The 27,676-nt window shown below is 46.5% G+C and overlaps 1 long non-coding RNA gene across 2 annotated transcripts; it reads right to left on the reverse strand.

Moving 5' to 3' along the window:
• Positions 1 to 7,143: 7,143 nt before the first annotated feature.
• Positions 7,144 to 23,651, reverse strand: LOC110297523 (uncharacterized). 2 transcript variants are annotated; one of them, XR_015048070.1, is made up of 3 exons: positions 23,295 to 23,651; positions 9,300 to 9,479; positions 7,144 to 7,798 (listed from the first exon to the last, which is right to left on the reverse strand). It is a non-coding gene; the product is annotated as an uncharacterized LOC110297523 (long non-coding RNA). The 2 variants fall into 2 exon arrangements; XR_002378294.2 differs by having other exon boundaries at positions 9,197 to 9,479.
• Positions 23,652 to 27,676: the final 4,025 nt, after the last annotated feature.

A 27,676-nucleotide genomic window follows, 5' to 3' on the forward strand; every position in this document is an offset into this window, starting at 1 on the left:
CGCTAAGAAATGAACCCACACTGTGGAATAAACTATGAATTGTGTTTATAAACACACACCTACAGCCCCCGCCATGCGTCAGTGACGAAGCCCTGTCACCATGCAGAACTCTGCTTCTGCAAACCGGTCCACGGTTGTTCAAACAGAAAGTCGTTTAGGCTTTCTCATCCATTCCTTCAGCCACACCACCTTCCCCTCAGGACTCTCTGGCTACTTTTGTGGACCTAAAGGATTTGCTGTGATCAAAAACTTGGCATGTTTAATCTCACATTCATGTCAAAGGCCCTCCCTCCTACTGCTGTGTATACTCAGAGCCCAGAGCAGAGATCCATAGTGGGTGTGAGGGTGAGGATGGGGTGGGAGTACTGGGGCTCCTCTCCTCCTCCCCACTTCGCTTTCCCTCCTCCTAGCTGTTCATTTTTCTAGGGCTAGGCGGGGAAGAATATGCACCTCCATCTTTACCTCTTACTGCAGAAAATCTCCTTTTTCCTGTTACCTCTCCAGGAGCCACAGCTGTTCAAAGCACACTCTAGGACAGGCCCATAGGCTCTTGGATGGGGGTTCACCTCCTAGTCACTGCAAGTCCTTCAGAAACCTCACCCAACATCACCTGAAAGCCTCTCCTGTCAGGTCGCCATGGGCAGGCTCTGACTCCATCAGTACTTATCATCTTCTTGGAGGGTGGGTTTTGTTTTGTTTTGTTTTGTTTTCATTTGTTCTCTGACACAGGGTCCCATGTAGCCCAGGTGGTACCTTTCTACGTAACCAGAATAACTTCGAATTTCTGATCCCCCTGACTCTACCTGTGAGTTACAAAATGTGTGCCACACAGTTGAGTCTATGCAGTGCTGAGCTTCGAACGGAGGAATTTGAGCGCATTGGCAAGCACTCTCTAACAACTCCCCCATCCTAAAAGGAAAAATGCATGCTTCCTTTTACACAAAAGCTGGTCTGTTTCCCACTCACTTTCTGGACCTTGGTTTAGTAAGAGAATTCAACATCCTCTAGCCCTAAACTTTGTAGGGCGTGGGGCTGGAAGGAGGTGCTGTCTCTGTTTAGAAAACCTCTCAAACTCCAGGGACCTAACAATTCCAGGTGGCTTCACAGTGTCTGCAGCTCCTGGTGACTGAGATTTCTGCTCTGTGTTTTTCCAGTGTCAGTGTCTGTCAGCCCCTCCCTGGGTGTGGATGTAACAGGAAATGGACACACCAAGGCACTTCCAGTGACGCTGACAGTCTTTTATCTCAGCACCTCTCCTGAATGACCCCATTCACATTTCTTACCTGTAAATCTGGATAGATTAACATTTTCTCTAATCTTTGGGAATTCCAGCAGGGTACAGATATGCTTGGCACCTTAACATCAAGTTTATCCAAAATCTATGCATAAAACATAAGTCTATATTATGTGATATATGCATGTATACCTAAGTATATATGAGAACTTCGGACACCTGTGGCTTCAACCTTAAGGCTTATTGGTCAAATTTTTGGGTCATTTCATACTGCCAGCTTTGATGTCCTGGAACCCTCAAATGGAAATCTAAGAGGTGATCAGTGCTGACTCTCCCAGACTCTCATGTTAGGTTGTCATGTTACCTGTGTATTGAATGGGGATATCTGTCACTCACCACGAACAGAATCCCTGGTAACTCTGGTGACTTGTGTCACACTGGGAGATACTCTTAGTCCCAGGGCTTTGGGGTGACTTTTTGATTCTGTTGCTTTATTGAGGTCTCTTGCTAGGTGGCCCATCATAGAGATGTTGATGGTGTAGCCCTCCATAATAGATCTCTGTGCATCTTCTTAGACCTAGCCAAGGAAGAGGGGAATGGAAGAAACCTGGGGTGGGGCAAGTATCCTGAGCTCAATGCCCCCATCCTACAATCCCTTCACGAGGGCTGTGAGCTTGACTCTGGGCTGCACAGTGCCAACCAGTTGCCGGACTCACAGGACCCACTTCTTGTCCAATCTGAACACTGCTGACCTCCTGTTCCACACTCACTTTCCTGTGGGTGGTATGTTTTGCCCCCTCCCCGGTCTCTCTCTGTCTCCGTGTCTCGTTTTCTATCTGTTTCTGCCCCGCCCCCACCTCCACCCCCATCTGTCTCTTTTTGTTTGTTGTTTTTCCTTCTTTCCCCACCTGTGTCTAAGTGACTCAGTGAGACCAGAGACCCTGAAGGGGCCTGTCTAAAAGCTCCAGGTGGTTGCACCAGGAGTTTTGTTTCTTCTGGCTACGGGCCACTTGCTCGCCAAAGCCACCCTGGCAGAGGTTGTGAGTGTCTCTGCCCTTTCCATCTCTGTGCTTGCGAGCCTGCTTCCCAGTGCAGCACCTGGGCCTGGTGCCCGAGGCTTCCTCCAGCTGCAAGCACACACCTGGAGCAGGCCAGGTGCAGAGAAGCAGCAGCCTCCCTTCCCTGCAGCAGCAGCAGCAGCAGCAGCTTGCCACCAACTGATAGGAGCTGGTGGCCGAAATGCCCAGTGCCCTTGTTCCTCTAGCATGCAGGGTGTGAGCAGCTCAGGACATGATTCCAGGGAAATCCTAAGTCAAGTCCTCCAAGCCAAAGAGGAAACTAGCATGACCAGATAGATGGAGCAACAGACTCTGGCTCCGAGCAGCTCCCAGCACAGACACAGTCCCACCTCAGCTCTCAAGGGCATCTTGCAACCTAGAAGCAGGCAGCTAAGAAAGGACTAGAAGGATGTGCCCTTCCCATCCCCCCCTCCTTCCCTGTTACTTCAATATGACTTCTTGCCTTCTCCCTACCTTGAGTGGTTGGAACCCAGTCCTTCTCTTTCTGCTCACAGCCCCCAGTGTGGTGCTGACCCATTTAAGGGGTTGTCTGTATTCCTTTTCTAGTCCCAAGAGCCAGCCTGCCATCGTCTGTGGCCCATTCCACCCATGCCAACAATTGTCTTAGGCCTTTGGGAGGAAGTCAGCAAAACCACTCACCGACTAAAGATTGCTCCCAGGAAACAGATCCAAAGTTAAACCTACGCACTCTTCTCTCCTGTCGGATGACAGGCAACCCTTTATCTCTGTCAGCTGTGTCAATCAAAGTAATGACTAATTCATTATTTAATATTGGCAAAAGTAACATGAGGGCCTTAAATGAGGCCAAGGAAATACATACTATAGCAGTGTGATGGGTCCAGGTGGAAGCATTACCCCACTCCTGCCTGCAAGCCTGTGGGAACTCTGTGTGTGTGTGTGTGTGTGTGTGTGTGTGTATGATCACATTCATAAGGTTATGCAAAACTCTACCCACTGACTTGAGTGGGTGTGGCCTGAAGGGGAAAGACTTGTCCTTGCAGCAAAGTCACACCCATTAAAAACCAATGTTAGCTGGAAAGAATGATAACCCCAAGGTCCACAGACTGGAGGGTGCTGTGATACACAGGTTGCTCTCCAGCCATGATGCCAGGATTGGCATCCTGAAACTAGAGCAGCCATGATGGCTTGCACAAGATCAGTTCTATTGAGATTCTCTCAGGTGGCTTATGGGTACTCCCCCCCCCCTCTGGGGATATATAAGGAATTAACAATTGCTGGGAGGGATGGAGGGGGCCACTCTTCTTGGGTGGTGTGGCTGCCTATAAATTGACCTGTAAATTATCCTTCAGCTATTGTCCTATAAAGAACTCTAATTAAAGTCATTGGTTCAACAAGCTAGACGTGGGCGGAATCATTTCTTGGGTCTGTTGTTGCCTTCTCTACTTGGAGTGACTGGAAACTCCTGAGGAACTCACAGAATGCTTGGCAGAGAAACAGGGCATGGCAGAAGCCAAGATGGGTTTGTGCAGTTCAGCTGCATGGCCCTTGGGATGGGTGTAAGATTTATGACTGAAGTGAAGTCATCTGAGGGTGGAGCGTCAGGGGTACCAGTTCTGATATGCTGCTCTTCCCCACGAGGCATGAAATAGTGTGCCTCTTTACTGCAGTTGTAGTTGCTCTGCCCCCACCATTCATGATGAGAAACACAGCTAAGACTGTTTCATTTGAAGGTTCCCCTTCCCAAGTGACTCCGGTTGTATCAAATTGACAATAAAAATTAATCAGCAACACCAGTTATGGTGGCACATATGGGTAGGATTTGCTAAAGGAGGTGGAAGCAGAAGAATTACAAGTTCAAGGCCAGCCTGGACTGTGCACTTTCTAGGGGCTAGAGAGATGTCTCAGTGATTAAGAGCACTGGCCGCTCTTCCAGAGGGACACAGGCAAAACACCAATGCACATAAAATGAAAAATTCTTAAAAAAAAAAAAAAAAGGGGAAAACCCCCACCATCACATCTTTTATCTTTTCTGATGTGGTATAAAGTAGCATGCCTCTTTGATGGATGGTGTCATGCCATAAGACCACAGGGATGACCCCGGTATAGCTAAAGAGGCTCAGAAATATCTTGCAATTCCTGAAAGTAGCACAGGAGGCATGGGACCATGAGTAAGCTGGGTTTCTTTGTGTGGCCTATAGCTTCTGATTTAGCAGAAAAGCAGGGAAAGACGGAGAGAACCAATTAAGGAGGGAGATGATGAGGTAGGCGTGTCAAAAGCTGCCTTTCACATCTAACCTTCAATGTGGAGGATGGGGACTCTGTGTTCCAAGTAGGCTAGAGCTATGCTGATGGTCCAGTAGAGAAAATCCAGACAGTCAAGGAGTCCTCTGTTTGAAGTGATCAAATTGGGAAGGCCTTTTTGACAAGAGATGGACACATCTCTCAGCCTAATAGAGGAGGTTGTGGGCCCCAGGCTGGGAAGCTGAGTGCTGAGTGTCTACTCATCCATCCTTGAGATACAGGCTGCAGAATCTGAGGCAAGATGAGCAGTGTCAACCCCAGCACACAGACTTAGAAGAGCCAAGGGGAATTAGAAAACAAGACAGAAAGCTGGACTTTTCTGAAGAGCTGAGCATGAGAGAGGCAGTGTTTAATTCCCTGTTCGCTAGGCAGGACAGACCATCTTTAAGGGAGAGTTAAGAAAGAAGTGAATTGTCAGGGACCTTAGGAGTGCTGAGGCTCTTGTGGCTTTACTGGACCCTGTGGTGGACCAGGCTAGCATGACAGCTAGGTTCATAACATGCAATCAAAGGGGGTAGAAAAATGAAAGATCAGATAAAGGGGCCTTTCCTAAAAGAAAAAAAAAAAGAGAGAGAGAGACCAGATCCGTGTTTCTGAGTTCCTAGGGAAGAAACTGACACAAGCCTACTGCTGTGCACTTCTGGAAGGCTTTAGAGCCTAAACAACTGTTCATTAAAGGTTCTGTGAAAGAAGTGCACTTCATTATCGCTGAACTTGCTGCTATGAAGGAAGGAGATCTCATGGGAACCATCTTAAGCACTTCTATAATTGGGTGGCCAAGGATGTCCATGAGTGAGGACTTCATAGGGTACCAGAGATCCCATGTTGAATCATGGATCTATTGGTGTCTTGCTAATATAAAGGCTATTTGGGCTTCGGTGGATGCTAGGGCAGATAAGTCGGTTCCTGGAGGCTTCCAGAAGCATTGGGGGAAGTAGTCATCCCTGGATAGCTATGGAAACAGAGTTGTACAAATGATGAAGCTTGTCTCAGACATGTGGAACAGTCCCCTTAGATGATGCTGTATGCGTTCCTCCCCCAAAGGTACAGATTGTTCACCCACCCAGAGGCCGTTCCGTAGCTAGGCATGGCCAGTGGAAAGGTAAAGGCCACAGTACTGGTCAGGAGTTTGTCAGACCCAGTGTCTGGAGCCATAGGGTGGCAGGACCCTGCTTCCCCTTGGCAGCCAGCTCAGAACAGTCCTTTCCCTCCAGGCCTGTCTACAATGGGGAGACATACAGAGGACTCAGAACAGTGAGTGGGAGGTCCCCAGAATGAGAAAGCTGGCGAGCTTCGGGAGAACGGTTGTGGGTTAAGAAGAACGAAATAAGCAAACCCAGGACAGTGAACCCAACACTGCTAAAGAGTTCCAAAGGGAGGAAGCAACCGATCCCACGGATAGGGGTTGGGAGCCTGTACTAAACCTTGGTAGCTTTTCTGTTTGGCCCCCCTTAGGTGCTGAATCCTGAGACCAGTTAACTTGTTTAGCTTAGATGGCAGTAGTATTTACCGATCCTGTTCACCTGCGAAGAGTAGGTACATTGTATAATGCTAACCTCTGAGGTTTTTTTTTTTTTTCCTCTGATTCAGAAAATCATTGAAAGACATACGTCTACACTTAACGGAGTGAGAGATGGAAGTCAGCACATGCAAACATTTTAGGCTTGGATGAAGTACAGATAGTACTCAACAGGGTGATGGAGAAAAATACCACAATTGCCTGCACCCATAAATGTAAAGACACTGATTAACTGACTCAAACTCAAAAGGCACTGGATGAGTGGGAGAGAAAGCATACACATAGATTTAGAAAAAATAAATGAAATTTCCAGTGCCAAGGATGGGTTTCCTCCTGACAAGTCATTGGCTGGGTGGGTCCTGATCTTCCATTCCAGTCCAAGCTATCATCACCACTGCTATTGGTTCTACACCAGACTAGATGGCAAGTCTCTATTTCTGATGGCACTGTACATTTTGGTTGGAGGATGAGAAGAATCAGTCTGGGACTGAGCTAGAAACTCTCTTCCTACTGGCTAACACTGATAGTGCCAGAGGGGACTACACAGGCTCCTGGGGGAGAATTTTCACTACTCAGCAATGGACCTTCTCATTCGGAAAATGTGTCTTCTAGTGTAACACTTACTTTGCCCTCTTCTAAGGCTCAGGGAACATTGATGAAAGAGGGGCAGGGAGAAAGAATAGAACGACGTACTGAAGAACTCTGTTCTCTGAACATAACGTAACCATGGCTGTCTCGAAATCAGAAAGCTGTAATGAGACCCTCCCAAATTCAGACCCACTAACTAACAATCCCTCACTGATGAAGGGGAGGGCTCAAGACACAGGAGACCTTTCCCTTCCTTGAGAATGTGTAATCTATTAAGAATTACTGGGGGATAGGAAAGGTCCTTTTCTTCAGCTATGTATCTACTTTTAAGTTGTCCACTCTCCTGTAAGTAACTCCCTGCCCACGTTTCTGTAGATAACCCCAGTTAAACTTACTGCTTCACCAAGCTAGACTCGAATGAAATCATGTCATCGTCATTGTCTACTTTATTTGCGGTGACTATATAGACTCCCCGCCAACTGTTACATAGCAGGGGTGTAAGTCAGAGGTAGAGCACGTGCTTAGAACAGATGGGCTTGTTTTCCAGCACTCCAAATATGAAGCCCATGGTAGAGGTACTTCATGACTTCATGACAACACCATCCTATGCAAGCCCCCATTGAAGAGGTATTGACGAACCCACCTGCGGAGTCCGTGCTTGGATGGGGCACGATCTCCACTTCTCTCCCAAGAATGAGTTGGGAAGGGAGGAATGCCACCAAAGTAGTCTCCCCAGCAGCAGCGCTTCTGTCCCAGAGGGCTCCAGCTCCAAGTGCCCTGGGCAGGTCAGAGCACTGCTGGGATCCAAGCTCAGTAGCTGGAGGGGAACTTTCCCTGCATGTTTTGCCGACACATTCAGAATGTGGCTGCCAAGCACAATGATTTATTTGTATGTCTTCATTGAGGGCAATTATTTTTTAGCACCTTGCTGAGCATGCTGGGTGATCTCATCTTAGGAAAGAGTTTGTCTCCTTTGGAGTGAACGTGAGAGGTGCAGCCTCCCCTTTGCTTTAGCCAGAAATTCTGTCCTCTCTCTTTGCCCTCTTCCAATATGATGTGGAACCAGGTGACCTCTGTCTCAGCGGAGCCACGCACAGGTTTACCTATAAAACTCACCTGGAGTTGGAAAACAAAAATAAAAACATTGTTATTCTTCTTTTCAAGTTGAAAACATATCACATAAAACTCTAGTCCATAAGTGAACCTCACATGACCAGTGCCTCCCACCCCCAGGTAGAGACAGTGGGGCAGGGTAGAGGAAGCATTGTGAGAGACCTGCAGAAATGGTCAAGGGGACTAAGAGCTCATGGGGACTGAGAATAGGCCAAGCAGAAGACTCTAGGCAGAGGGAAAGTAAAAGAAAGGGAGACTGAGAACCTTCCAGAAGACTTCTGCTTCTTTGGCTGACTGATCAATTTTTCCTCAAACCCTACCCCACTCCTCAACCAGGATTTGAATCCCTGTATCCACTGTGTGTGTGTGTGTGTGTGTGTGTGTGTGTGTGTGTGTGTGTGTGTGAAGTGTGCACTGTAGGGTAGGCAGAAGTGGGGACCACTGTGAACCATAGATGTTTGACTAAGGTGTCAACCCTCCCAAGCACTCGCTCTTCCTGTCCCTGCTCTTTTGGGATCTCCTGTGAGTGACCATTCCCACAGCTTGCTTTTTGCACTGTCCACTCCTTGACTCCCTTTGCCTATCTCTTCCTCTGCTCATGCAACAGTAACCTATAACTATGATTTGCCGACCCCACCACCCGCCCATCTTCTCTAATGTCACGAAGATCTGGCTGGGCAGCATGTGTGTTTCCATGGCCACAATGTCCCAGAAGGGATAGATGGAATGCCCTGGCTTGCTTCAGCCTAAGCAGCAGGAACGAGTATGGTTTCATGGACACACTCAGTTTCCTATCCTATTATGGATACAGTGCTTTATGGAAATATTTTCATCCACCCACAAGACAGTCATGGTAAAACCTGGCCAAAACAGGCCATGAGTCTCTGCCCTGCAAATCACTCAAGGGCAGAACCAGAGCTGAGAGACCAAAGAGGTACATTTAGGGCTGGAGAATCTGGGGCACTTTGTAAGCACCAGAGATTGTGGACCTCAAGAGGATGATACACCTGCTGGTAAGAGCAAGATCTAACTCAAGGGAATTTGCCAAATAACATGCGGCTTCTGAGCACAAACTGGGGAGCCAAAGTTTGGCCGTGCCACTCGCTCACTAGCTGTGTGACTTCAAGCTCGCTTTTTAGCCTCTCTCTACCTTGGTTTCCTTGCCTCAAGAATGAGAATCAGAGCACTTACCTCTGTGGAGCTGACGTGAAAGATTAAACAAGACAGGTTGGCATAAGGTGCTTACAACAGTGCCCGGAGGGAAGAAAGTACCAGGCAAGGATTTATGAATCAAATGCTATGTTTGCTATGAGTGGAATTATTGATCAAAGATTTCATATTTATCTCTACTCATAAGGGTTGTGGAGGGAGCCTGTTTCATCTTTCTTTGTCCCTAATCACCTCTCTTTGAAGTGACACCAGACAGAAGTCCCCCTCCCTTGCCTAGGAGCCCTGTCATCAACTGCTCTCTGTGGCCCATATGAATCCAGGGCAGTGACATCACCAGGTGAGATGGATGTGCTTGTACAAGCAAAGGGATGACGTGCAGGGAGGGCTAGAGACTCCCCGGGACCTGCTTCTCTGCCCTTTGATGTACAGAAGCATCTCCGGGTGACTCAGCTGCATGGCATCATGGGTCATTGTAGCACTGCGGTCGGTCCTATGGCTGGAGAGGGATAGGAGCCTGGTGGAGAGAGAAAAGTGTCATCAGGGTCTTGGGCCAAGGGGATAAGACTGGAATGGTAAGGAGCATGTCTTGTAGATGGGGCTGCACTTCAAATAAGGGCAGGGAAGAGAGATGGTTTGTGAGCTGTTTTGCTTGACTTTTAATGGAGCAGAGTCCTGGCAGACACAGCCTAGGTTGAACACGTCATAGCCAACAATGTGTTGGGTACACTGCCCAACCTCTCACTCAGCCACACAGTGCTCTGTGGAGAGTCAGTGTCTCCTCCAAGCAGTGTTCTGTGACTTCTTGGGAGCGGGGGCTCTCTGTTACTGAAGACTGGGCCACATATCACTATCTGGGGGCAAGGTCAAAACTCAAAATGTGTAATATGGTTTCCACTGAACTGATGTTGCTTTGGTACGTACTATTTTGAAGTCAACGACCCTGGAGTAGATCATCTGGACAAACACACACACACACACACACACACATACAGTCTTTTTAAAGCACATCCTGTTACTTGTGACAGTATGGTTGGACCTAGAGAATATTGTATTACGTGCAATAAGCTGGACACAGGAAGGTGAATAGCATGTGATCTCATTTCATAGAACCATAAAAACAAAATAAAACAAAAAACAGCTCAAGAAAACATGTGCATGTGAGGGTAGAGGTGATGTAGCCTCTGTGATGCATGACCAGTGTGTTCTGAGTATAAAACAGGGCTGTAGCTATCAGTACTGCATTGGATCGTTGAGACTTGTTCTTACCGCACACCCGAAGGTTGCCATGTGGGCTGATGGGTAGGTTCACTGGCTTGAGAGCAGTAATAGTTTCACACCATATGCATAAGTTAAAGTGTGTGTTGAACACCATAAATTAATATGGTTTCTATTGTTCAGAATATCTCTAAGAAGCTGCAGAGGGAGTGAGGGGAAAGGGTCAGAACTAGAGAGAAAAAGGAAGCTACACTCACCGGAAATCTAGCACCAGGCACCTAAGGTCATGACTGAAGGTCACACAGAATAATGAGGGTGGCCAGGATTAAATGGCAGTGGGTGGTGGTCGTGGAGTGTCTGATTTTGAAGCCTGAGCCCTTATTTCTAATCACAGTCCTCTCCCAAAACCTCCCATTCCTGATGGATCAGAGTGGTTCTCAACTTGGGGGTCATGACTCCTTTGGGGATTGAATGACTCTTTCACAGGGACCACTTAAAACCATCAGAAAACACAGATATTTACATTACAATTCATAACAGTAGTAAAATTACAGTTATAAAGTAGCATTGAAAATAATATTAGGGTTGGGGTCACCACGACATGAGGAACTGCATTAAAGGGTTGCAGCATTAGGAAGGCTGAGAAGCACTGATTTAGAGCAATCTTGTTGATCCATGCGGCTTCACGAAGGGGAGTGGCCAAAGAAACAAACAAACAAATACAAACAAACGAACAAAACCCCTGAACCTTATTGGTGCGGCCCCAACGCAGCCCAGGCTGTGAAGCGGGAGCCTGGTCAAGGATGCATGACACCTGAGCAGCATCTCCATCACTGCAGGGGCTTCTGCAGGGCTGCAACACTCCATCAAACCTGAACCTTCTGTGGGGTGTGCAGTGTACATTTTACCCTGACTAGTGGGAGATATAACCTCATCTGCTTCTGTCTCTCTTTCCCAGCCCCAAGCCCTAGAGACGTGTCTACAATGATCCAGCCTGTGGTTTACACAGCTCTTCTCTACAGCGTGATCAAATTCAGCATTGATCCAAGTTCCACCATTATTGGCTGTGGCCTTGGATATGTTGCTTCCCATAAGATTCCCGTTTGGTTGATAAAGAGCTTGGGTTCAGAGAGGACACCTAAGTCAATGACAGAAACATACATTTAGGTTGATGGGACTCCAACTTCTCTAGTATCCGGCCCAAGGAGAAGTGAGAATCTCCACAAGCAAACACACTGGAACATCCTTGCTGCTTTTTACCCCCAACCATTTGAAATACAACCAAACTCAACCAGCCAAATTCAACCAGCAGCCACCTCCATGTGCTAGGCAGAAGGACTTAGAAAAGAGCCCTTGCTGTCTGCTCAGGCCACTGGTAACAGTGGCTATGTGAGACTCCTTCATGAGTCTGTGACATCTTTGTGCTCATGTTCTCTTGTGGGAAGCTGCATGTTCACATGAATGTAGGTAGGTGTGGAGACCAGAGAACAGTATCAGGTACCCTCTCCACCACCTTACTTTTGAGACAAGGTTCCCCTCTCCCTCTCCCTCTCCCTCTCCTTCCCCCTCCCCTCCCCCTCTCTCCCCTTCCCTCTCTTCCCTCTCTCCCTCCCTCTCTCCCCCTCTCCCTCCCTCCCTTCCCCTCCCCCTCTCCCCATCTCCCCTCCCCTTTCCCCTTTCCCCTTTCCCCTCTCCCTTCTCCCTTCTCCCCTCTCCCCTCCCCTCTTCTTCTCCTCTTCCTCTTCCTCCTCCTCTTCCTCTTCCTCTCCCTCTCCTTCCCCCTCCCCTCCCCCTCTCTCCCCTTCCCTCTTCCCCTCTCTCCCTCCCTCTCTCCCCCTCTCCCTCCCTCCCTCCCCCTCTCCCCATCTCCCCTCCCCTTTCCCATTTCCCCTCTCCCTTCTCCCTTCTCCCCTCTCCCCTCCCCTCTTCTTCTCCTCTTCCTCTTCCTCTTCCTCTTCCTCCTCCTCTTCCTCTTCCTCTTCCTCTTCCTCTCTCTCTCTCTCTCTCTCTCTCTCTCTCTCTCTCTCTCTCTTGAGCTTTCTAGTTTGGCTAGATTAGCTAGCCAACAAGCCCCAAGATCTTCCTGTGTCCTACCCCACCCCCACCCCCAAGTGCTGGGATTACAGGGTAGTCTGCCACACCCAGCTTTTTATATAAATGCTAGGGGTCAAACTCAGATGATCCAGGTACAGATGCTAAAAAAAAAGGAAATTTGAGATGTTGGGATTGAGGTGATCTAGATGCTCCTGAGAAATGGAACACCTCCTGTTCTGATATAGTCTCAGGCATCCTCTTGGCCTGGAGGGGGATCAAGTCAGTAGAACTTTTGGAGACACACCTTCTAATAAGCACCCAGTGAGCTGTAACCTAGCATGTGTCTCCCCTCCAAACCATCCTTCTAAAACCTTCCTTCTTGTAGGACGAGCCATGCTTTGCAGTATGCAATTGCAGAGTTCAAAGAGTAGTATCCTGTTACTCATTCATCTACCAGTCACCCTGGCAAGCAGTAAAGAAAGATGTCTCAGCAAGCAAGCCTGAACATGGCCCCTGCCCTACCAGACTCCGGGGAGTGACAGCTTTGGAGGCAAGCAGGTGAGGCCTTCCAGCTCTACAAATGACAATCGGATCATCTCACCCACCCCTAAACTCCCTGAACCCCAGGTCCCTCAGGTCTGAGATGTGCACACTGATGCCTGCCTCCTGGGACCCAAGGAGTGTGGAAAGATTCTGTGAGGCCAACAGAAAAGGGCTCAGCTCACCATAAAGTTTCCATCAAGCATTTCCCATGAAGGTTGATCTGTAACTAAAGGCGCCTCACTTTTCAATTCAGGAGACTTCCTCTGCCAAAAACCCAAGAATTACTTTTCGGGGTTTGTTCTGGACTCTTAGAGCACTTAAAAAAAAAAAACCAGCTTTATTAAGACACAATTCACATGCTACACGATTCACCCTCTTAAAGTACTTAGTTCAGCGTTTACACAAGATGTTCCCAAGGTGACATGGCTATCATCAAACCTCAGAACATGTCCTCCTTCTATTTATTCTCATGTTTAAAAATATTTTTGTGGTCTGAATCTGCAGTTTTGACTTTATCACTATATATATATATATACATATATATATCACGTGTGTGTATGTATGCATACACATAATCTGTTGCTCATTTATTAATTTTAATTAATTAATTAATTTTTAAGCAGGGACTTATTATACAGCACTGGTGGCTTCAAACTCACTGAGATCCTCCTTCCTCACCCTGCTGACCAAACACTGAGATGAAAGGCGTGTGCCACCACGCTTGGTTTATGTCCATCTTCCTGCAAGAAGGTTCCAGTGTCTGCCAGTCTTTAACAGCATGAGTTAATCTGTCCTTGGTTATCTTTTGTCTAGAGAGTCTGAAGTTAGGCTACCTCACTATAATTTTGATTTGCATCTCCCTGATGACCAATACTGAGCATCTTTTTATCTGTTTATTGACCACTTATTTGTATATTTTCCTCCAGGAAAAATGTCTACCATAATCCTTTGCCCATTATTGTTACTGCTGGCTGATTGGCTCTTGCCTCAATTTGAATGTAGGACCTCATGATGCCAGGTGAGCACTCTCTCGCTGAGCTACCCCCCAGCCCCCTTTGCCTACTTTTAATGGCATTACTTACTCTTTGATGTGTTGTACTCTCCTTCCATACTTTGATGTGAGTCTCTTATCAGTTATATGTTTTGCAAATACTTCCTCCTAGTCTCTGAGTTGCCATTCGATTAATCTATTTTTCTTCTGTTACTTATTATTTGGTTCTTATATGTTAGCACTGTTCTTAGATGATTCTGTCTTATTTTATTTATTCACTTATAGTCAGGGTCGCATGTAATCTAGAGTTGCCTTGAATCTGATATACAGTCAAAGATGACCTCTTCCTCCTCCTTCTCATTTTCCTCCCCTCACTGTGTAGTCTTGGCTGGTCTGTAACTTGCTATTTAGACTAGACTAGCCTTGCATTCATAGAGATCCTCCTTCCTTTCTGCCTTTCGAGTATTGGGATTACAGGCATGTGCTACCATCCTTGGATTTGTGTGGTGTTGGGGATGGTACTCAGGGCTTCGTGAGTGCTAGGCTATTAGATGTAAACAGCTGAATTATATTCCCAGCCTTTTAAAAAGCTTTTGAAAGGTTCTATTGTTTATCTTCTTGCCAAAGTTGTAGAGTGTGTGTGTGTGTGTGTCTGTGTGTACATGCATGCATATGTGCGTGCACACACGCTTGCATGTGTGTTTGTGTTTATCTGGGTATCTCCTTCCCCTGTGAGTCGTTAGAGAGCCAAAGAAAATGTCAGCTGCCCCTTTAATCTTCTCTTCTCTCCTTCCTCTCTCCTTGGCTTGCAGGGCTTCCTGCAGGTATACCAGAACTCCCCTCTGCCCTGATTCATCAGCTGCCCACAGCAGCTGGGCTCTGGTTCGTGCTGGGTAGAGAAAGCTGACAAGTCACTGCTGCACTTTGTGTTGCTTTTACTGGTTAACAGTTAAATCCACGTAGCCAGCACGTGCCAGGCTCACTGTCTGTGGAATCACCTTCTGGTCACTTGGTTTATCCTGTGTCCGAATTCTCTCCTTAATTGAGTGACTAACGCCAGGCATCTCAGCTTCCCTCAGCTGACTTTCCACTCCTGTCTCTGATGCTCATGATGGGGGAAGGAGAAAGGCTGTCACCTTGCCAACTCAAAAGTCACTTCCAGTCACAGAGCAACAGTCACACAGCAAGGGGCAAGTCTGCCTCACTCCCTTCCTTACTTCCATTTCTTCTCTCATTAGACCCCACTCTTGCTCCCCACTTACTGTTCCTGGAGCTGCAGAGGTGGTTTCCTATGGGCTACCACCATTCCTGTCCTGGCTGTCCTCACATTCCTGGGCCCTTATGACTCATTCCCTTGATCTCTACCCAGCACTCTTCTGTTTGCTGTTCAGCTGAAGAGTAATGTATACGTTCAGCTGAAGTGTAATGTATACGTTCAGCTGAAGTGTAATGTATACGTTCAGCTGAAGAGTAATGTATACGTTCAGCTGAAGAGTAATGTATACGTTCAGCTGAAGAGTAATGTATACGTTCAGCTGAAGAGTAATGTATACGTTCAGCTGAAGAGTAATGTATACGTTCAGCTGAAGTGTAATGTATACGTTCAGCTGAAGTGTAATGTATACGTTCAGCTGAAGTGTAATGTATACGTTCAGCTGAAGTGTAATGTATACGTTCAGCTGAAGTGTAATGTATATGTTCAGCTGAAGAGTAATGTATATGTTCAGCTGAAATGTAATGTATGTGTAATGTGCCTGACACGCACTCTCTAGCCAATGTTCCAATCCTCACAGAGTCCCGTTATGGGCTTTTAATATGTACTACTGCGCTCAAAGGAGAAGCAATTAGCATATATAAAGAGCAGATGCAATAAGTGGCATTTAATTAAGGTGACATCACAGGCACATAGACACTTACGACTGAGAATATGAGCAGTACGTGATTTTTTTCTGTTATTTTGTGGGAGAGTGTGGTGCTTATTGTCATCTGAAATTGTGTTACATCTGTACTTGATGGATGCATCTTTGCTTTCTGTAATTCTTCCTGAAATGTAAGCTCTGCTGTCTATCGCATGTGTTGCTCTATCCCCTAGATCCTTCAGTAGTACCTAAATACCAAAACTCAACGTATGAATGGGTAACTGAGGACTGGACTGAGGTTGGAGGAGTGGGGTCCTGCAGCCATTGCTTCTGCCGCTCATCTGTCACCACATGGAGATCCACCAATTCCAGTGAACCCTACAGACAAGCTCCTTCCCTCCCTATTTCTCCAAAGTCTAGTTGGTGTATAGATGTGTGACATGCAGTATCTGGAAATGCCCATAACACCCCATGATTTATTTTGATGTTTTAAAGACTGGGTCTATGTCTCTGGCAATAGTAATACTTGTTTGCAGAATGCCTGAGTTAAAGATAGGGGCTCTCCACACAGTATGTACCCAAAAGCAGTTTATGCAAGTCAATGGGATGCTTGGGATAAACTCCGGAGTTTCATAGACCAAATGGATCTGGGAAGGCCCACACTGCCAGGAGGAGGAAGAAGAGGATGAGGGGGAGGGGGGAGGGAGAGAAGGAGGAGGAGGAAGAAGAGGAGGAAGAGGAGGAGGAGGAAGAGGAGGAAGAGGAGGAGGACACCAGGAGCCATTTCACTGAGTGCTTTGGATAGCCTTCCTTCAGGTTGGGGTCTTTCCCTCAGAGATGTATCCCATCCTCCCTGCTGATTACCTGAGACCTGCAGAGCTCAGGCCCAGGGAGGCCCACGTGGCTCTAAGCTGACTCATCTTATGTCTCTTTCTCCTATTGTCTGTTATCTGTCTTCAAAACTATTCCTTTATATGTTTGCGTATTTTGTCTTTTCTTGGGTCTTCTAAGCAGGAGGTAGACCCGGTCCTTCTCATTTCATCCCCTTCAGAGGTGGTCGCTCTCTCATTCTCTCCCTTTCTCTGAAATATGATTTATATAGGAAAAAATGCCTTAGCATCCATCTCTAGGAGAGCTAAAGAATGCCAATGATCTCCATTGGCCCTGAATAATGTGGTTTTAAAATTTTATCCCTGTGGATAAAATTCAGAGCCTTACACATGTTAGGCACTTGCTGGCCCATGAGTTATGTCTCTAGCCTGACTACATTTGATTATAATAATAACAACAAAAAGGCTCTTGACTCTTCGAAGCTTGATCGATTTTTAACAGTGATAGCACTTGGACCAACAAGATGGCTCAGCGAGTAAACATGCTTGCTTCTCAGCCTGGCAGTCTGAGTTCAGTCCCAGAATTCGCATGATGAAGGGAGAGACCTAACTCTTGCAAGTTGTCCTATGTCCTCCAAACACATTGTGATATGTGCACATATGCGTACATTAAATAAATAGATGAAATGCAATAATTATTTTGAAGCTATACCACTCAGTCTCTGACATCCAGAAACTCAAATCCAATGGAGCCTTGGCTATATTTTAAAACTACCTCTAGCAAGACAAGGTATTCTGTCATCCCAAGAGTGGAAAGCTCCCTGTGGCACTTCTCCCTGCAGGCTCTGAGTAGACTGGGAGGGGCCTAAAAGGGGCACCCAATCTAGCAAGTCATCCCTAAACTAACTGTAAACCAAAGATTAGAGCAGGCACTGACTTAGACATAATCTAGTTTCAAACAGTGCGGTGGCTGAACCTAAGACCATGGGTGAGCCTGCCTCTGGGGCAGCTGCTGGGCTTGGTGGCTCAGAGGGCTGGTGAGCTACAGGTGACAACACGGGACATGTGTGAGCATGAGGCCTTGAGGAAGACAGGCTCAAAAGGACATCTTGGCAGCTCCTTTTCCTTCTTCTGGGCAAACCAATAGTTATCTCAGAGCCTTGGCTTCCCCAGGCTATATTTTCCTAGGCCTGTTGGAATCACTCTATCTTGCATGATAAGGAACATCAGTAAGGCTTCCTCCTTTGAAGTCTCATTAAAAATCATCTCACTTCTGAGGCCTGCGGAAAGACCATGATGCCTGCAAATGGAGTCCAGGACGTCACTGGGGCTCTTCAGATCCTCTTTTGCAAGCTAGATGCTCAAGATCACACACGGCCCTCTTCATCTTTTTAATAAAGCTGCACTTAGACTTAAAAAGCAATCACCTCGGCTAGCAATCCTCTGTAGCTTGGCAGTACACCATACGGTAGTTTAATTTCTTAATATTTGAAAAATAAAAGTTATTCGGGCTGATAATTGTCTCCAAAGCCTGGGTGAAGCTGGGCACAAAAGTGAACGCCTAGCATCCTAGCACCTAGAAGGCTCAGGCAGGAGGATTGTGAGTTTGAGGCCAGACTTGGTGACATAAGAGACCCTACGTCAAGAAACTAAAACAAAGGAGAGAATCTGAATTTAAAAAAACAACAACAACATGCACCTGTTGACATTGATTTGCAAATTAATTTCTATTTTTTATTGAAAATGTTTTTTTCATACGTATGATATTCTGATCATAGTTTTCTCTCCCAAATGGCTCCCGATCCTCCCCAACTCCACAACTTCTTTCTCTCTCCCTTTAGAAAACAAACAGGTAAGCAAAACAAAAACCCCAGAGTTTTAAGAAAAAAGAATAACACAAGAAAGAGACACCATGCACACCACACCCCGACACACACCACAAACCCATAAAACCGCAAACCATAATAAACAAGCAAAAGATCAGAAAGACAAAAGTTGCCCAAAGTGTTATGAGAAAAATTGAGTCCACTATGTGTTGGTTATCTCCTGCTGGGCATAGGGCCTACCCTTAAGTGTGGTTTATATACCAAGGGAGACCCCATTGGAAAAAACTTTTTTTTTTCCTTTGCAAGCAGATGTCACCTGGAGATAGCTTCTTGGTTGATGGTGGGAACTTATGCCTACTCCCCTTCAGTGTGCTGCCCTGGGCTGGAGACTGAAGGTCAGCAAGCTAGGAAGCCTGGGTCTCTGAGGGCAAACGCACAGTGAAGCAGGAAAGAAATAAGCCTGTGTAAATCTTAGGCCTGAGAGTTCAAGGATGCTTGTTCTTATGGCATAACCAAGCTTGTTCTTACTGATACAAACATCATACCCACACACATCTTTTTGCTTAAACTTACCACTTCTATCATGTTTGTTGTGAGAACCTATTCAAATTAGAGCAGAAGAAGGCAAAATCTGGAACATACAGTGAGAAGCACATGATGCTTTTTAAAGTGTGTGCACGTGGTATGCATAGATGTGTATGTGTAGTGTTTATGGGTATGTGTATGTGTGTAGTATGTATGGATATATATCTGTAGTATGGATGTGTGTGTGTGTGTAGTATGTACAGATGTGTGTCTGTAGTGTGTATGTGTGTGTATGTGTGTAGTGTGTATGGATGTGTGCCTGTAATGTGGATGTGTGTGTGTGAGTGTGTGTGTGTAGTGTGTATGGATGTGTGCCTGTAATGTGGATGTGTGTGTGTGAGTGTGTGTGTGTGTGTGTGTGTGTATGTAGTATGAATATGTATGTGTGTGTGTGTAGTGTGGATGTGTGTGGATGTGTGGTATGTATGGGTATGCATGTGTGTTATATAGGTGTGCAGGCACAGATTTAGATGTGTGTATCTATGCCTGTGTGTGTGGGACCCAGAAGAGAATATCAGGCATCTCCTCTCTCACCATCCACCTTATTTCCTTAAGACAGAGTCTCTCACTGAATCTGGAACTAGACAGTTTCCAGCTAGACTGGTGATCAGCAGCCCCAGCAATTTGCTTGTCTTTGCCCCACCAGCACTAGGATTATGAGCACATGTGGGCACACACTGCTCTTTGCATGGATGCGGGTAATACAGGTCCATTACCAGCTTGGGTGGATGCTCGGGTCCTCATGCTTGCAAAGCAAGCACTCTTACCCAGTACACCATCTCCACAGCCCCTAGATGGTCTGTTTAAGTGTGAGATGCAAGCATATAACCAAAAGTGGTGTGTGTGTGTGTGTGTGTGTGTACGTGCCTATATGTATGTGTTCCCACATATGCACGTATGTATATTCTCAATAAGTCATGCCCTAACAAACCTGCCATCTTCCACTGCCTCATGTTTGCTCTTTTACAGAGGTCCATTCCACCCCTGGAGGGCAAAGTCGAAATCTGGGAGCCATCACTGACACTCCTTTTCCTACAACAAGCCCCTCTTACTGCACTGACCCCACCAGGTCCTGTCACATCTCAATCCTCATTTCTGGGTCTCCAGAGCCACAAACTGGCTGAGGTCATCATCATTATCTTGGTCCTATTGCCTATTGTGGTGGGTCTAGCCTGTTTCCACTGCCTACACACCTCACTCGGTCAAGCCTTCATGGGGTATCACATGCATGTGTCTGGCCACAATGGCAGTTTCAAAGCCTGGTTGGATCAGCCAGGGGTCCCCAGCAGGATGGTGAGAGCTCATTCAGCTGCAGCTCTTGCTAGAGCCTCCTCCTGGGGACCCAGCCTGCGGCCCATCTTTCCCCTACTCCCCTCTCTTCGCACAGTGCAAGTGTGATGCTAGCTGTACCGTGTAAGTGACTCGCCATCGCTCTCCTGTTTAAGCTCCTCGGTGCAACCTCAATGCTTGGAGGTGAAGAGCACCAACCTGAGCAGGGACAACCTGACCTTTCCCCATCCTCCCTCTCCCCTCTCCATATCACAGATCTGATTCTTGGGGTCACCATAACAAAGTCCCACCGACTTCTGGAGGCTGTCAGTCAGCAATCGAGTCCTCTGTGCACCACAGGGAGACCCATCCTTGCTTCTTCTGAGCTCCTGCTTGTTGGTCAGCAACCCTTGCCTTCACCCAAGTCAACTTGGGTGAGCATCACTCCAGTCTCAGACCCCTGTCACCTGATACTCCTCTGGCATCTCTATCATCACATGCCCTTCTGCAGGAGGCCCAGCCTACTCCAGTATGCCCTAACTAATTACATCTGCAGTAATCCTCTTTCCAAGTCTGTACCTTGCTATGTCTCCCAAAGTTTCATAGACTAGAATCTTGGTGTTCCCCGTAGTGACATGAGAGCTTATGGGGGCCCTTAAGACGTGGGATTTGGGGGAGATATCATTGGTTATTGTATTTCCTTCTCTGATGCCAATAGCATGCCTTTGAACCTCCAGAACCAAGAGCTAAATAAACATCTCCTCTTTATAATGTGCCTGGCCTTTGGAGCAATGGAAAACAAACTATTATGAGGAACTGGAGCAGTCGGGACTTGAACATGTCATTTTTCAGAGGACACAATACAACCCAATCGCACCAACATTCTTTTGGATCCTGAAACAAGCTGCGCTCCTCCTGCTTCAGGTCTTTTTTATGTTCGCCTCCAACCTCCCCACCCCACAGCCTTCAACATCTCCCTTGTCAAAGTTTTCTTTCTGCTCTGTGCTCCAGCTAGGTCAGCTCTTCCCATTCATAATACCCTGTATTTAGAAATAAAGCACAGGCTGCATTGCACCTCCGTAACTCAATGTTATTTTATGAAATCTCTTAGCCGTCTCTGTCTCTCTAACCCACAAGTTCCACAAGGGCAGGCTGCTGAATTTCCAATGCCGAGCATAGAGCCTGGCACGTATTAGGCGCTCAGTAACGAAGTGAACAATTTTAGAAAACTCCCATTGGGTTATTTGGTTTAATTCCTTCTTGTATCTGAAGACTTGGGTGTTGTTATTTCCCAGTAAATCAAGACAACAGGGTGGAGAAGGTGAGGAAATTATTCCTGGAGAGTAGTTTGAAGTTGATCCCTGGGTAGCGGGGTGAAGGAGCATAGTAGATAGGGTCTTCTTTAGGAAGTCAGTTGAAACTCTCTGCAACCCAACTGGGAGGGTGGGCAGGACTGACTGTTCTCCCCTGCCTCAGGATCTTTCCTACAGTCAGGTTTCTGCAGGTGGCTGGCTGCTCACTGGGACACAGCAGAGAGCTGGTGAACAAGGGAACCTAACCAGTTCCTTATATATCCTCTCAAGAGAGATGAGGAGATATCACTCTAGAAGCTTTTAGAAGGTAGAGCATGGGAACAAGCCCGAGGACATGGGACTAATGATTTCAGGTAGAGAATGAGAGTTAAGAGAGACAGCTTAAGGCTCCACATATTTATTAAATGGAGGCCTACTGCTTAGCTGCTGTCAGCCCTCAAGTAAAGAGAAGCTCTCAGTTATTTACACTGTGCTTCTTGAAGCTCCCCTCCCCCACAGGAAAAAAAACTACAATACATGTTTTTTAAAAATTCATATCCAAGCTGGGTGTGGTGGCCCACACCTTTAATCCCAGCACTCGGGAGGCAGAGGCAGGCAGATTTTTGAGTTCGAGACCAGCCTGGTCTACAAAATGAGTTCCAGGACAGCCAGAGCTACACAGAGAAACCCTGTCTCGAAAAAACAAAAACAAAACAAACAAAAAAATTCATATCCAACTCTTAGCCAAGCCCACACTCCAGGGAGTAGTAGCTCAGCCTGCCTGCCCATGTGGCACCAGGGGAGTTCCATAGTGACAGGACCTTTCTACATGTGACCTGTCCTTGGCAATACCTTTAGGGGTGGGTCAATAAAACTGTCATTTGAATGACTGAGTCCACAATATACGGTGAACCCTACAAAGCTGTTAATTTGAGGATAAATATAGCTACAACAGGAGAAACAATGGCACATAATTAAAACAACCACATGGGTCTGGTGTTCACTCCGTGTTCCTCCCAGCTAGGGTAAGCCAAAAAACGACTGTCTGCTACCTATTTCTGGTCTAAATTCCATCTGCAGTTATCCCTGAGGTCTTTCCACGTGTCCTTTCCATGATGTGTTGAACCAGAGTTCACATCTTTTCTTACTGTCAGACTGAAGCAGGACCAGCAGAGGCTGTTGGTCCTCTGGTCTGCAGAGTCTTCTCTTCCTGCAACCCTGCAGGTCCCCATCCTTGTTTGTAATCACCCAAGGAACTCAAAGTAGAAGCTTTGGCTCTTCAGTAGAAAGTTTGTCAATCGAGCTGTACTGCCAAAAGTTAATGCACGTATGCTTTGCCTCACACTTGGGGCAAGGTTGGTATAGACCTCTAACTGCTGCAAGAAGATGGAGGCTTCCAGGCCTCCAGCCCATCCTCTAGTCTCATGTACAGGAGATTTTACACCAAAGACTGCACAACCCCATTACGAGGTGCTCTGTTACAAAAAGCTTTAAATATGCCCACTTGGTCACTCAGTGGTCATTTCTACCTCACTCTGCAGCACACTGAGGCGATACTCACTGTTACATGTGTCTGTGCTTATTGTAGTGACTCTACATTGTTGATTTTAAAATACATACATTTATTTAGCTATTGATTTATTCATTTTGGTGTTTTTCAAGACAGGGTGACTCTGTGTAGCCTTGGCTGTCCTGGAACTCACTCTGTAGACCAGGTTGTCTTCAAACTCTCAGAGATCCACCAGCCTCTGCCTCCAGAGCGCCGGAGTTAAAGGAGGGTGCCACCACCAACCCGTTCCACATTGGCATTTTAAAACTTGTCTGTAATGCCAGCCTTCTGCAGGCAGAGGCAGGAGGAATAACAAATAAATAAACAAGAACAAACCTTAAAGCCTGCTGTGGTGGTGAGTAGCTTTAATCGCAGTGCTTGGGAGGAAGGGGTAGGTCTCTTCAGCCCTTGGGAGCTACCGGTGACTCTGTGTTCCGAGCTGCTTGGCAGAAGATGCTTTTCTGAGAAGTTATGCTGCAAGCAGGTGACGCTGGATTCAAAACTGTGCCCTGCTTTGTGCCGAGGCTGCTTTCCACAGCGCGGCTGCTTAGCCTGGCTGCTTCACAGTAGTTGATCTGGGCTTGCAGAGGTTTGACTTGATCCAAAGGAAGTTCCTGGGTAAAGAGGTAAGAACCCTAGCTTCCTGGAGCAAGGCTTGGAGACACCAGCCTGTGACCAACACTGCTAGCCCAGCTGCTTGCAGGTCTCTGACTGCAATACAGAGCTGGTCACTAAGGCCCTCCCTCCTCCCCTCCTTCCCTTCCTCTCTTCCTTTTCGTTCCTGTAGACAGAGTCTGGCCATGCAGTCCACTCAGTCTCTGAGCCCTACCTTTCCAATTCTGCTTTTACCACCAAGGTGAGATGCCACAGGCACGCAGTACCCACTCCCAGCCAAAGCAGTTTCTGATCCACGTGGTGAGTCAGCTTGACCTATCTCATAATTCCTGCCACAGGCGGGAAAGAAGGGTCCTGGGCCCAGGCTGAGAGCCTCAGCACTAGCCCTTGATGCTAACGTGATGTGAAGTCTAGCCTTCCAACATAGGGAACATGAAGTGAGAGTGGCCAACAGACCCTCCCACACTCTGCTGTCTTTGTCCATGAACATGAAGAACTCCAGGTACCAACATTTGAACAAGTCATGGGGCTGTCCATGTTTATGTTGTGTTAGGTTAAACAGATAGGACAGAGCAGTGGTCAGCTAGGATCAAGTAGACCCCATCTGACATGTAGGTGTTTGACAGATGTTGAGTGAATGATTGAAAGTGGGGAAAGTACCAAGAGACTTGGGAGGAGCTCCATACAGGGAGTCTCCCCTGTGAGGAGAGTCTCCACTTAAGCCTTCTCTTTTTACAAGGCACCCCTACCCTCTTGCACCCCAATCACACACCCTCTTCAACACTCACAATTTCCTGCAAAGGTGTGTGTGTGCTGGGGGTGGATCTCTGTCTGATCTCTTAAGTTTTGCCCTTATGCCTGAACCAACTTTTCCAAGGACAAGAAAAACTGGTCTATCCAGTTCCCCTTGGCTGCAGCAGAAGCCACTGTCTGCAGCTTCTGGGCCATGGGCTTCTTCACCAGTAGCTGGGCACCTCGTTTCCACAGGGCTGCCTTAAGCTTACAAGGCAAAGCCCGGTCTCAGATCTCCCAGCTGCAAGCTGCCAACAGCAGCCAAGCTCTTGGGTTAGACCCCATGCTCACTGGTGACAGGTCACAACCCTTCTGAACTTAGCTACTGTCCTCTGCACGCTCTCCACTTTGTTTGTCCCCGAGGGAGACTGCAGCACATGTGACTAAGAGTTTCACAGCTCTTGGACCAGACACAAGTTTCTTAACTTGGTCAAGCCTTAACTCTCTTATCTATAAAATTGGAATAACAATGGTAGCTGCTTCTTAGGATCATTAGAAATACAAGTAAAAGAATATGTGAAAGGATTTAAATTAAAAAAAAAACTTTTCTAGACTTGTTTTATGTGTATCAGTGTTTGTTTACATGTATGTATGTATCTATACCACGAGTGCCTGGAGTCAATGGAGGCAAGAAAGGAGGTTCAGATTCCCTAAAACTGGAGTTACAGATTGTTGTGAGCCACTATGTGGGTGTTGGAAAGGGAACTCGAGATCCTCTGCAAGAGCAATAATTGCTCTTAACCACTGAGCCATCTCTCTAGCCTCTAAAATACGTATGTATTAGTTATGTTTGCTTTGACCAAACCACCTGCTGGAAAGAGCTTAAGAGAGGAAGGGCTCATGGTTTCTGAGGGCTTGGGTTCCTGGTGGTGAGAAAGGCATGCATGGCTGGAAGGCTCAGTTCATGGCTGTGGCAGCCTGTGGCAGAGACAGTCCACATCACAGTAAACCAGGAAGCAGTGTGCATGGCAGGAACCAAGGGCTGGGTACAACCCCTAGTGGCCCACTTCTGTCCCCTAAACATTTCATAGCCTCTCTAAGTAGCACCACCACCTGAGGGATAAGAATTCAAGCCACAAATCTGTAAGGGACATTACAGATTCAACGTGCAATATTCCTTCCTAACTCCCAAAGGTACACAGCCATCCCATAATCCAAAATACATTTAGTCCAACATTAAGCGTGCCTGCAATTATTGCATTGTATTGTCTATTTAACTAGACTTAGAAACATCTAAGAGATTGAGTCACATCTCTGGATGTCAATGTGGTAGGATTTCAGAGAGGTTTAGCTGAGGTAAAGACCCACCATGAGTGTGGACAGTACCATTGAGATGCTAGAGTAGAAAAGTAGAAAGGATGAAAGTGGGGAAAACAAAAAGTGGGCAGAGAGTTCATCTTTCTCTGCCTTCTGACTGCAGGCAAAGATGACCAACTGTCTCACCAGGCTCCCCATCCCCACCCCGCATAATAAATTATATATATATTGCCTCAAACAGTGACAAAATAAATTCTTCCTCCCTTAGGTTGCTTCTTCTCAGGTTTGTGGTCACAGCAAGAGGAAAAGTAACCCCAAGGTCTTAACCAGGTCTCAGTCTCTTCTGTGACTCAAGCAATCTCTTAGCTGTGAGTGAGTCTCTGCAAAATAAAAGGCCAAGGCCCATGCCTCTAATATACCACAGCACAGAGTAAACATTACCAACCTCAAAGGACAGACAAGATGATGGCAAGGAAAGATTGGGCTAAAACTAGACTGAAATTTGCCAGCATGAACGCTGACGTTTGTAGTTCCACATCTGGTATCTAGAGCATTCATGTCTAGAGCATACAGTGTCATGATTGAGTTTCAGTGAATTGGCAATCCTGGAATGCCTTCAAAGCACCTTTTCTATCCCTTTCCTACAGGAAATTGGTACCAGGAGTGGGCTTGTTATATGACTAAATCTGACAATGTAGTTCTTGGGCCTTTGGAACTGGTTTATGAAAGGAATTTGGAGGACTTTGGAGCTGTGAAATAAAGTAGCATTACATGCTATAGACGAAGTTTAATGGGCAGGTCTGGTGGGAGTTAGTTTGGTGCCTTTATCTGCATGAAAAGACAGCCCTTGATGTTGTGTATCTGATCTCCTTAGCCATGCATAATATGCCCACTTTCCTGCCTGAAGCCTAGGCCTCTTTCCTGTTACTTAGCACTATAGAAGCACCAATTATCTGGTCTTCCTTTGAGTTTCATGCTTTGTGTACGGCTCCCATATTCCTGCACATCCATACCTTTCCCATGCATTTCAGTGCAAATTGCTTGGTCTTTAACTAGCGATGCTAATCTCTTTGAGAGCTAAGAACGCTTCTTCTGCCGATTCAAACATGCTCATGTTTCGACCAAACTTCACTTTAAAAAAATCTTTCTGCTCTTCTTTTTGATTCTCACTTAACCCTAGCCAAAAGCAGGTAACAGTAATTATGCCACACACTGAATTATATGCTATCTTGAAATTTCCTCCAACCAAATTAAACCCTAACTTTTAAATTCAGCTCCACTCAAATTTTCAGGATATGGACAAAACAGACGGTCTTTCCAGAATATAAAACAAGTGATCTCTATCCTAATTCCCAATAGAGTCCTTGTTCCCATCTGAATCCTCCTGAGCTTGGCCGTCACTGCACATTTCTATCAGTATTCTGATTTTCCAAATCCAACAAGCATTGCCTATTAAGCTTTGCCTACCGCACATAGATCTTTATCCTGCATCTCTGAGCACTTTCAAATTCCTCTCACAAACAAGTTTCAAAGTCCTAAGAACCACACTGGCAGATGTGGTGTATTACAGGCATGGGACCAGACTTGCTGCATAACACCCCCCACTTCTGGTACCAATTCCCCATATTAGTTACTTTCATATTAGAGATCAAAATACCTCATAGAAACCACTGAAGCAGGAAAGATTTATTTCGCTCATGATTTCAATCTATCATGGTGGGGAAAGACACAGGAGAACAGGTTCTATCACAATGAGGAAGAATGTGACAGTGACTATCCACATCACAGCAGACCAGGAAACACACAATGCAGCAGGAGCCACAGGCTATTCATTACTTTCAAAGGCTCACCTCCAAAGATCAGCTTCTGCTAGCTAGGCCTCACCTCCCACAGCCTCCAAAAAGAGTAACACCACCTAAAGAACAAGCATTTGAAACATGAGACTATGGAGGTCATTTCAGGTTTAAGCTATAACGACTTGACACATAGTAAGAACTCAGGAGATGCTAATATAGAGACATAAAATGTATTAATGTACAGAAACATAAGAATCA

This window comes from Mus caroli, unplaced genomic scaffold (genome assembly GCF_978045245.1).
Source record: "Mus caroli unplaced genomic scaffold, Mus_caroli_1 scaffold_8, whole genome shotgun sequence".
Taxonomy (NCBI): domain Eukaryota; kingdom Metazoa; phylum Chordata; class Mammalia; order Rodentia; family Muridae; genus Mus; species Mus caroli.